This window comes from Coffea arabica, chromosome 1e, assembly GCF_036785885.1.
Source record: "Coffea arabica cultivar ET-39 chromosome 1e, Coffea Arabica ET-39 HiFi, whole genome shotgun sequence".
Lineage (NCBI taxonomy): Eukaryota > Viridiplantae > Streptophyta > Magnoliopsida > Gentianales > Rubiaceae > Coffea > Coffea arabica.
In genome coordinates this window covers 41,594,863-41,606,539 of record NC_092311.1, presented here as the reverse complement: position 1 = coordinate 41,606,539, position 11,677 = coordinate 41,594,863, and the positions used below count along the sequence as shown (strand labels likewise).

General features: G+C 37.7%; 1 long non-coding RNA gene across 1 annotated transcript; it reads left to right on the top strand.

Annotated features, from left to right (window-relative positions):
* Positions 1–7,367: 7,367 nt before the first annotated feature.
* LOC113703901 (uncharacterized) lies at positions 7,368–8,768 on the top strand. Its single transcript, XR_003451534.2, has 2 exons — positions 7,368–7,598; positions 8,549–8,768. It is a non-coding gene; the product is annotated as an uncharacterized lncRNA (long non-coding RNA).
* The last annotated feature ends 2,909 nt before the right edge of the window (positions 8,769–11,677 follow it).

Genomic DNA, 11,677 nt, shown 5'->3' with positions numbered 1-11,677 from the left:
GCAATCATTGCAAACTCAAGTAAATCAATTGATGATAGCAATTAACCGCCTAGAATCCCAAATCCAAGGAAGACTTTCAAATTATGAAGAATTGCCCTCACAAACCATCGTCGACCTTGAAGAAGATGAGAGTGCAATTATTCTGACAAGTGACATAGAACTGCAAGAGTTTCAAGAAAACGGATTTAAAGATGCAGTTGAAAAGGAAGCTGAAGTGCAAGAAATGAGACTTCATGATCAACTCGTTAAAGTGAATGAATCCAGTGAACAATCTCCAAATGCGGTGATATCTTCTCCATTCCTTAATCAATATTTTTCTGACTCCTATTCTTCAACTCCTGTTACTGAAATTGATTTTATTATACCAGAAAATTTGAAATTTCATGACAAGAATAAATTAAGAGTGGCGATGACAAGATATCTTGAACCAATAAATGCAAGTGAGAAAGGAGTGAATGGAGAATGCAAGTTATCGTTGACTTGTTTGGCGCCATTTACTAGTCCATGGAAACTCGTAGCTCGTATGCCCAAAGATTATTCTATTTACGAGGGCAATCAGGACTATATAGAGGATGAAGCATTACGACGAGCCACAAGATTTTATCCTTCATGAACAAAACATGATAATGTCTAGCCAAAGACATTAAACAAAGGCGCTCATTGGAAGGCAACCCAATTTCTTTTAATTATTTGTTCATTTTTGTTCGTAAGTTTAAATATATTTTTCCTTAGATTTGACAGGTTTCTGACTTCAATTTTCGTTTTTGATGATTTGTAGGTATCCTTCTGTCATGACGCGCCCGCGTCATGATGTATGAAGAGCTCACGGTCAGATTCTTCAAAAAGGATTCCTACCCTCTTGACGTGCCTGCGTCAAGTAACCTGGAGAGCTCCAGAGTCCGTGCTTTCATGACGTGCCCACGTCACATTCGCGGGAACGGTAAGTATTTAAAAAAAAAACTCAAGAACGGCTATTGATTTTCAGTTAAACTCTAATTTTGAATTTCGAAAATAACATTTGCAAAAAAAATTTTTATTAAGAAATTTTTTTTTTTTTAAAAAAAAACAAAAACAAAAACAAAAAAAAAAGAAGAAAAATTTTTCAACCGTAGCTAGGTTTCTCAATTTTAAAATTTTTTTTTTCCTGTTTAACTGTAGCTTAGATTTTCAAGATACGAATTTTTTATAAAATTTTTTTTTTCTTTCTTTCTTCTCCCCTGTTTCTTCTTCCTCTCTGTCGACTGAAGCCCTCTGTCCGCCGCGCACTTGCGTCCTCCCCTCCATATCACCGCACACCAGACTTTCGCCCAATGCGCGTCACTCAGCTCGCCGCCACCGCGCGGCTCTATTGCCGCGCGATCTCTTCCCTCCCAGCTACCACCGAAGCTCCGAGCAGCAGCCTCACGCCGTGACCCAGCAGCGCGCCCCTGCCTATCCTCGCCTACTCACGCAGCCGCGACAGCCTAGCGCGTCGCCACCTCTGCCCCAGCTCACCTCCACCGCACGCCAGAGCTCCGACCAGCTCACTCCCTCTCCTCGCTCCTCGCATCTTCACCTGCGCACGCTGCCGCCGCTTCCTCCACCTAGCCACGCCAAGCAGCCGCGCGCCGCCGCTGTTGGAGCTCGCGTCTCTTGTACCTTTTCGCTCCTCTGCTCCTCGCACGCCTCACTCCACCTCACCTGCTATCCGCACGGAGACCTCAACCTGCCCTCGCGCCCTCCCTCTCCTCTTCGCAACTCCCACCTCGCCGCTCTCCACCTGTGCGTCGCAAGCTCCTGTCCGCGACCAAGCCGCAGTGCCACCGGCCTTCCCCCTTGCAGCACCATCGCTCCGTGTAGTTGTCAAGGTGGAGGTATTCCTTTCACTCCTGCTCTTTAACGTATCCCGAAACCCTTGTTGGTGACTTTGCAAATTCGAGTGCATGGACAACTTTTGTGATCAATTGTGACCCACTCTGCTGCTTTATTACTGAGTAATTTGAGGTCGGTTGTGGAGATTAATTTGGGTATCGTCTGCTTGGATCGTCTATTGCCACTTTAGTGGGGCGATTCCTGCTTTCGTTTGTCTGATTGGGAGGCTTCTATGCCCTTTACATTGCTTATTCAAGTTGGGTGCATCTACGTGAATTGCTTGAATATTCTGCTTGAAATTCTTGGAGACATTCTGACCGTTGTTTTCAATTGTTACTCTCGCTGAGGTTTCTATTGAGATTTCTGTTGAAGTAATTTGGAAATTGCATGTTGAGTTGGGAGACCTGTGCCACATGATTTACTTGCTGCTGTTGCTAGTTTCAAATTGATCTATTGGGGGGCAGTCTGGCTGTCAAGAATTGGGTATTTGTATTTTTTGGTGGGTGAATACTTATTTTGGGGTTTTGGCTTTACTACTGCTCTACTCTGCTATAGCAATTTCATTGATTTTGGACTACGTTTTGCCCCCAGTGGTACTGGTAGGAATATTTTCAATTGAATTTGGTACCTCTATTTGGTTGGCTGAGTTATTATTGTCAAATATCTAAGTTGTCATTGTTGAAATTGCTGATTTTAAGTTAAGGCAATAACTGGCCAACTGGAGTCATTTTTTTTTGAGATTTTGGGTGGACAGAGTTTTGCATTTGCTGGTTGAATTGAGTTATGATGTCTCAGAACTTGGGTGCGCACTTCCACCACATCGGTTTCCCTCCATCGTCCCCGCCTACCCCGTAGCCACTTGAGAGGGAAGTTTCGTTGTCTTCTTCACTTTAATTGCTTTAATTCCTCCATTGAGGACAATGTAGGATCTAGGTGTGGGGGGAGGGACAGCTATGCCAATTTTTAGTTTTCAGATGTCCTTCTTTTATTTCTAGTTTGTTATTTGTCTAGTCTTCATTTAATTTTTTTTTTAATAAATACCAAAGTTTGATGTTGGATTGTTGTCTCTAATTCTGCTATTGCCAAGTTTTAATAATAAAAGGGTATCAAGTTAATATGGTTGAGTCCAAAAACATCTCTTTGGTAAATATCGATGATTGTTTTACTCTTATAATTTTTGGTTAACTTTTCTAGGCATAGGGAATGATTGTTAGCATTTTCATGTGAATTGGTCCGGTTATTAACCTTAGTTCTCCATATTTGGAAATGAGGCTAGCGGCTGTAAAGTTCCTTTTGATTTTTGTGTTATTTTGAATTTTTGGTATTATTTGGCTGTGAATAAACTTGACTGTACTCCACTATTAGTTACTACTGAATAACCGGGGATCTGCACCTAAAAGTGTTGATTTTCGTGTCAAAAGGTAGTAATTCCTATGAGTACGTGGTCGTATAGCGATAGGAGCTGAGTAACCGGGCTCTTTCATCTAATAAATGTCAGAGTTTGCGTCAAAAGGCTCTAATGGCTAGCGATTAAGTCTTTTGTTACTATTGAGAAAAGCAAAAAAAAAAAAAGGAGAAAAAAAAAAGAGAGAAAAGAATAGAAAAATAGAAAAACATGAAAAAAAAGTGAATGTTGTGTTAGTGTATAATAAAAGTCAGCTTGCCGATTTATGGATTTAATGTTGAGATTTTGGTTAATAGTTGGACCATTTGGTGATAAATGTTGTGTGTCATTCCTTTTTCTTAGATTAGTTATCCTGAAATTGGAGGAGTTTATGGTTTAGAAACTAACCGGAGTGACGTTTCTTGGATCTTGATCACTGATGCTTGATATATGTTTTTCTTGGTATCTTGGCAATATGGCAGATAGAGCAATAGCTATTGTCAAATATTGGTGTTTGTTAACTGTTCTTATGCTTGAGGACAAGCATGGTTTAGGTGTGGGGGGAATTGATAGGTTACAATTTTATCATTTTTTTTATTGTTAATTTCCCCTATTACCTGACCCAAGGTGAATTAATTGTTAAATTCTACTCACTTTTAGTGTTTTGCATTTATTTCAGGGAGTAGAACGAAAATATGATAACAAATGTCAATTTGACAGAAAAAGAGTCCAAGTCATAGAGCTTATCCGAGGGGCATAGTTGGCAAAGGAAAATTTGTTCCCATCTTGGTAATTGCTGATGAGGGCGGAAGACAGTATAAAAAGAAGAAAAAGGAACGCAAGGCTGGTCTTCTTCTTCCTCTCCGGAAGGAGAGCAGCCGCACATGAAAGGAAGAATTGAGGGCAGGAAACTAGTACTAGCTTTTCTTCTTAGTTTTTCATCTTTTAGTGCAGCTTTGGATTTTTCCTTTTTGGCTTCTCGTTAGTAGTTTTCTTCTCCTCGTATGTTAGGAGAAACAATAAAAAAGACTCAAGCACTTCCTGTAGCTTTTCTTTTGGTCAGGATTCCATCGAATTGAGTTCATCCATTTACCAATTGATGACTGCGGTTTTCTCTCTAACTTCCTGTGGGCTTTGTTCATCAAACATGAACTAATTTCCTCACTCTAGTCAAGGAACAACGGATGCTTTGACTCGCCTAAAATTGTGAGATCGATTTAATTTTATCTTTTTCTTTTATTTATTGGTATTCGCATATTCCCTGTTACAGTGCTTATGATTGTTTAATTAATTGATTATCTTGGATCTGGATAATTAGTTAATTTGATAATCTATTGTCAATTGGGACATTAAATTCGTAATTATTTAATTGTCTCAAAATAATGGTAAATGGCATGATTGGGTTTGTGTCAGGAGAATACGCGGACTAACCTAAAATAACCCTGATAGTGCGTTATTTGATTAGAATAGGGCTCCTCTAATACGTAAGGCAATTGGGGAATTAAATCTTACGGGCGTACCTAAGATTATTTCTCAGTGATTAACGGGCGTACCTTAATCACCGACACAGTAAGGAGGGGTTGACTGTCATCGCTTGTTTGACAGTTATAACCTATTTATTAGTAAATAATTGGAATTGCCTTTGTTTCGATGATCAATTAGGTGAACCATTGCTGAAGTTATTCCTTGGCTAGATCCTTAATTATCACTCATTTGATTTTAGTAATTGTTATTTAATTTCTAGTTGGCTATTTTATTTTTATTATTTTTTTTACTTGTAGTTGAATTCCTTTAATTGTCACCCCTTGTTATAAAAACACCCCCTTTGTCACTGTGAATTTGAAAAGAAACAAGTACTCTCAGTCCCTGTGAATTCGATCCTGCTTACCACTATCTACGGAAATTTACTTTAGTTGAGCAAGTTTTTAATATTGCACAGGCTTCGACAACCTGTCATATATTGAAGTATGGCAAACTCTATTCTCAATATTTTTTATTCTGTCCAAAAATTCAAAATGAAGGTAGAGTTTAATTTTTGGTAGAAACAGATGATAACCCATCTCAAGACATGTAAATTACATCGATATATTGAATCTGTACATGCTCAAAATGCTAGTGCGGATAATAAGGCGAAAGATAGTTAGGAGTTGTCGCATATTCATCAAGCAATTGATATGTCAATTTTTGAAAAAATTGCTATGGCGGATATGGCAAAGGAGGCTTGAGATGTATTGGAGAAGACATACAAAGGGATCGACAGGGTCTAACAAAATAATTTGATGATGTTGAAGAAGAAATTTGAATTTGTGACGATGGGGAAGTCAGAATCTATTGAATTATATTTTTGTCGCTTGTCAGATATTAAAAACAAGATGGCACTTAATTAGTATAACCTTCCTACCAGAACATTTGTTGAGAAAGTTCTCAACACCCTACTTATGAAATTTGATCATGTGGTACTGTGATCCAGGAGACAAAAAATTTGGAGAATTTGAGTATTGAAAATTTGCAATGGTCATTAAATCTGCATGAACAAAGAATTAATGGGAAGTTGGAGGATACCTCGGAGAACGATATAATAGAGAATGCGTTTATAAACTCAGTTGTATTTGGGAGACAATAATGAAACCAAGGAGCAAGGTGAATCCAATCAGAAGAACCCAAGCTACAATAATAGAGGTAATTACAATAACAGAGGTGGTCGCAACAACAATAATAGAGGTAGAGGTAGAGGTAGAGAAGGTACATCAAATTTTGGATGAGGTAGAGGTAATAATTTTAATTTAAGAAGTGGTTCTGGTAGAGGCAGAGGTAGTAATTTTGACAAAAAAAATTAGTGAATTGAAACAGAATATTTTGTTTCTTTCCATGCCTTTCTTAATGTTTATTATTTGTAAAATTTTAATGTTATTTTCGCTGCGTATTTTTTTTTGGGTGCTAACAAGTTTATCGCTATTCCTAGGATTAGTGCCATATAAAAGATTAAGCTGCAATTGTGGAAAAGCTTTGTCACTTTATCACCAAGCTTATATTTTAGTGTATCTAAATATTTTTCAGTATAATAAAAGTTGATATTGCCATCTAATGTACTAAAATCAATCATTTATCATCGAGAAATAAAAGTGGGTGATACTTTATCTAATTAACTTTTAGATAAAGTATCGCCCATCACCATTACTTTCTCTAATTAAAATTTAGTGACCAATGATTGATAGTAATGCACATTCGTGATGGAGATGAAATAAGGTGGTACAATAAAAATGGATATGGTTAGTGCAGTCAACAGCGGGATCCATTGCCATGTTGCCAATCTCGGCATCCACAGTATAGTCCAAAAGATTCCTTGACTCTATAATCGGGGACAGGAGGAGCAGAAGCCTCCAGGGTACAAGATGTAGGTACTGAAACAATAATAGATACAAATACTAACAACGGGTAAAAGTACAATAAATTTTTTCTCTCATTATGAAAAAGATTTGTTGCATTTTTTTTTCATCTTGTTATATTATTATCTACACTTATTATGTTAATATCTACATCTGTTATAATAGTATCTATATTGTACCGTGCTGTCACCGGCACCCTTGATCTGGAACAGGCTGCCCTTTTCTTTGTGGTTTGAAGGACTTGAATACAGCCCTGCTATGCTTGACTTCCAGTTAGAGCTGTTAAGCAAAACAAGCAGCTCGAAAGCTCGTTAGAGCTCGGCTCGATAAGGCTCGAGCTCGGCTCGTTAATTTCAATTAACGAGTCGAGCTCGAGCTCGAAAAATACTCGTTTAGTAATCGAGCCGAGTAGGCTCGAACTCGCTTCTTTATCGAGTAGCTCGGTTGAGCTCGACAAAGAAGGGTATTTTTGTCATTTTAATAGTCAACAAGTAGAAATTTGGACTAGGGTTGAAAACTTGATATTGCATCGTTTCATTCTTCATTTCCGCCTCTCCCTCTCTGCCGCACCCCGCAGCTACTTGTTTTGCTAGCAACCCACAGGCCACAGCCAGCTAGCAACCCACAACCCTACCCACAACCCCGCAGCCCCACAGCCTCACAACACCGCAACCCAGCAACCCCGCAGCCCCGCAACACCACAACCCAGCAACCCCGCAGCCAGCAACCTCGCAACCCCGCAGCCTCGCAACCACAGCCCCGCAACCCCGCAACCCGCAGCCGCACCCACAGCCCCGCCGTACTCCACAGCAAGCCGCAGTCCACAGCCGCAACCCACAGCAACGTCTGCCTCCACCGCCGCCCACAGACTCAACCCACAGGCCACAGCCTCTGTTTTCTGCCATTAACAACCGGTCCACCGCCGGGGCCAAAACCAGTCCAATTTGACTGGTTTCTCTAATCCTTCGTGATTTCTGGTAAGTCTTGTCTCTTTTCGTAGGTAAATTATACTAAATGACAAGAGTTCAGAACCTGCGATGTTTCGGCCCCCAAATCTGGTTTTAGGTTTCATTGCTGCTTACGGTTCAAAAACTTAACATGTGATGTGAGAAGGACTTAAATGTCTGGTGACCGTCTTCTACTTGCAAGGCTTTTAAGGATTTTGCATAATTTCTGTAATTTCTGTAATTTGCATAATCAATAATGACCCGTAATTTCTGTTCTGTAGTAGTTAATTTTTTAATTTTGTAATGTTTTTACATTCCAAAATGGATAGCTTTTGCAATTTCAGAAAGAAGACTGTTGTCTTGGAAATCCAATTTAAGTTTGATACGTACAGACGTTATATTACACTTCAATTTTCTCTTTTTAATGTTTTTGACTGTATTAATTATGATTTATGAAGAATCCAAAAATTTTGTCATTCAAATGCCAAGTTGGGTAGCATCATGTTATATGGGACTGTTATGTCAGTGCTTCAAAGCTAAAGCTGCCAAATTTGGTTTCCAATTAAGAGTTTTCATCTTAGAGTTTAACCTCAACTCTGCAAAGCCTCTCCAAAGGGTGGTTCATTTTTTACTCACAAAGCCTTACGGGCTTAATTTGGACAGCATACTTCTCTTTTTTTTTTTTTTTGCCCTTTCTTTAGTTTCTTTAGTTGTTTGCTACCCACTAAATCAATTAACTAATAATTTATTAGCGACTAAATTAGTTACTCTTAAACTACAACTAATAAATTTATACATTCAACTTTCTATATTATAATTGACACTAAATATGTAAAGAATGTAACCCCCTAAAGTATAAGTTCATCACACTTTAGTTCTTAATCTAATCAATCACCTACTAGGAACTTTCTAATCATCACACTTTAGTTCTTAATCTAATCAATCACTTTAGTTGTAACTTTCTTGTTTTCATTTTGTAGGAACCACTCGATGTTTCCGAATCATCTACAATTGAAGAAATTGATCTTCCGGACATTTGAAGGCTGTTTTTTGGAATATGTGATGCTGTTTCTTGTGATTTGTAAAGCTGGACTTGTGAAGCTGTACTTTTTCTTGTGATTTCTGAAGGGGTTGTACTTTTTCTTGTGATTTCTGAAGTTGGACAATTTTTAAGCTATGTAGCAGTGTTTTTCATGGTTATTTGGCTGTAGTTTGTGCGTTTATTTGGCTGGCCATAACCTGTTATGGTATATTGGCTCTAATGAATGTTGTCTTGAATGGAATTAGACTGTAGTTTGTGTATTTGTTTTGTTTTATTCCTAAAGTTTGTGTTGGATGGATGTTATGGTCATATTTGTCTTGGATGAAATGTGGTTAGAGTTTGTGTATTGTTGAATGTGAATGCCATTGGTTGCCAATCCTAATATTTTTTGTTGATTTTGGATAGCCTAAATCTGGATATGCTGGAGTAGAACTTCGTAAACTGATTGTTCAATTGCGAAATCGAGCCTCAAAATCGAGCCTCGAGCTTCGAACTCGAGTCTAAAATCGAGCCTCGAGCCTCGAGCTCGGATACATATTTCGAGCTCGAGCTCGAGCTCGTCCGAGCCCAGCTCGTTTTTGATAAACGAGTCGAGCTCGAGCTCGAGTTCGAGTCACATTTCCATTTTTCGAGTCGAGTTCGAGTGCATATCATAGCTCGTCTGTGCTATCGAGCGAGCTCGAGCTTGGCTCGAATTCTTCACGAGTCGAGCTCGACGCTCAGATACTCGGCTCGACTCGGCTCGATTAACAGCACTACTTCCAGTGTATTGGTTTGGAAGAGCAGCAAAAGGAATGCATGGTTGAAGGTACGGAAAAGAGAGTCAGTTGCAGGACTAGGCAGAGTCGGAAAAGAGAGATGATTTTTATATTACGATTAGGATTAATCTTTTATATATTGTATTGTTAATTTTAAATGAATGATAATTATACATACGATTAGTCCTCATTTACTCATATATCAAAGCGAAGTTCTAGAATTGGTAACAGGATCCAAGTTTCGTTTGCCTATTCACACTCAGGCATCGATTATGAGATGAAGATAAGATATAATACGCTTTTTGGCACCTTTGTCCGGTGCCTAAGAAAAGGGTAAACAACGGTCAAAACCTGAGTCTAGCGGAATCCAAGGAATAGTATAGAGACAAGACTGGATAATGTTATATAAAAAGCAGGGAAAATGAGAAATTGAATAAAAATAAATGAGCTTGGTTGCTTGATATTTTTTACCTCAGCTTGGAAATAACTTAGCAGAATCTATTTGAAATTTAGGCAAAATTTTGAGATAAGATATCCGAAGTAGTAGGTGTGAAAAAAAAATCAAACTACATCGAGTTTTTTTTAAAAAAATCATAGTATCACATTCTTTCTACAAATTCTAGGCACATTTGTCCATTCTTCATAAGATAAATACAAAGGTTTTAGCAATAATTGCACTTATCTCATAGTAATAGCAACACAAGACTTTTAATGTGCCAGCATTATGTCCAGCCGTTCAAGGAATTCTTTCTTTACATCAGGTGTTTCACCGTCCAAAATGATTCAATATCTTTATTTGACTCAATTGAAAATGGCCAACTCTGACATGAGGCATCAAGGAATATCTCCATTGGATAAGCATATTCTTTAAAAATAGATGCAACGAATACTCAATTCCTTGATAAGTCATCACAATTTAGGTGGCCAGGTAGGTAAGTCTTCATTAAATATCTACAAACACAACATTTTTATTTTGTTTTATTTGTTTTATTCTTTTTTCTAGCAGGAGAAGTGTGGATTTAAGAGGTAGAGAGGAAGAAGGAAGATTGGATTCCATGACCTTTTAAGTCACGAGACATCAACCTTTGTCATAAAAATTCCACAATTTAGTCTAAATAACTACGTGATCAATTTTTCTCCCTGAATGATATAAATTGGATTAATTTTTTATAGTTACTTTATTTTACTTCTCTCCTATGCATTTTAATTCTAGTTTGACATACAAACGCTACAAGTTTAGTGACAGGAAAAAGAATTGGTATGTAAGTATAATATTTGCCATCTACAAGTTTAAGTGTGTCAAATGTGGAATCTAAATTCTTATCCCTAACCTAAATATGTCACTTCTTTAGTGTTGGAAGATATTAGTTTCCGAACATCTCTAACTTTGCGCCTTTGTTTAGTACGGGAACAAATAGCTCTTGAATTTTTTAAATGGGTACCTAATAGGCATTATTTGTACACCTAATTTATTGTTTACTTGTACAATATCACATTTATTGCTTCCTTGATATTTAGACCTATTTGATAACTCAATTCAGTACTAAAATTTTACTGGTTTAGATCTTAATATATTTAGATACTTTTGATAACAGAAAAATAGAACATTTAAATTAAATAAGTGATACTGAATTTAATAGTTAAAATTTACTCCAAATAATACGTGATAAGTTATTCACTTATTATTTGATGTGATAAATACTCCAGTAATTTAATGGCTTCAAATTCTAGATTTTGCATTTCAGAGTTTAGTTCTTAAATTTCAATTTTGTCAAATGCACCCTACACATATTCCCAACTCAAGTTTGCCATATTGATAGGGTATAATTTGTTAGTATTTTTATTATTAATTTTCCCTTCTATCCCTGACAAATATTGTGTTAATTGCTGATATTTACTCATATTTGGTATTTGGAATCAATTTCAGGAATGAAGCAGAAAACTACCAAAAAGGAGGGACTTTGTGAAAAATATGGAGACTTCTAAGGGCTTCAATCCTTGGGCCCTTGAATTGGTGGGGGACCACAAGCTAGTGAAAGGCATTTGGTCATTTGGGCTTCAAAGAAAGCAACGTAGAGAGACTTGGAACAAGAAGTACTTGGGAGGCTTTATCCACATGTGTGGGGACCACCTAGATAGCTTTTAGTCATATTTCTTTTGTTGCTTTAAAAGGGGGACAACGTACAGAAGCAAAAGATATCTAGGGCTTTAGTTTTAGTTTTAGTTTTTTAGTTTAGTTCTAGTTTTCTTTCCTTGGACTGGCCTCTGACACACGCCAGGTATTCGACAATATTCCCCAACGGGGAGAT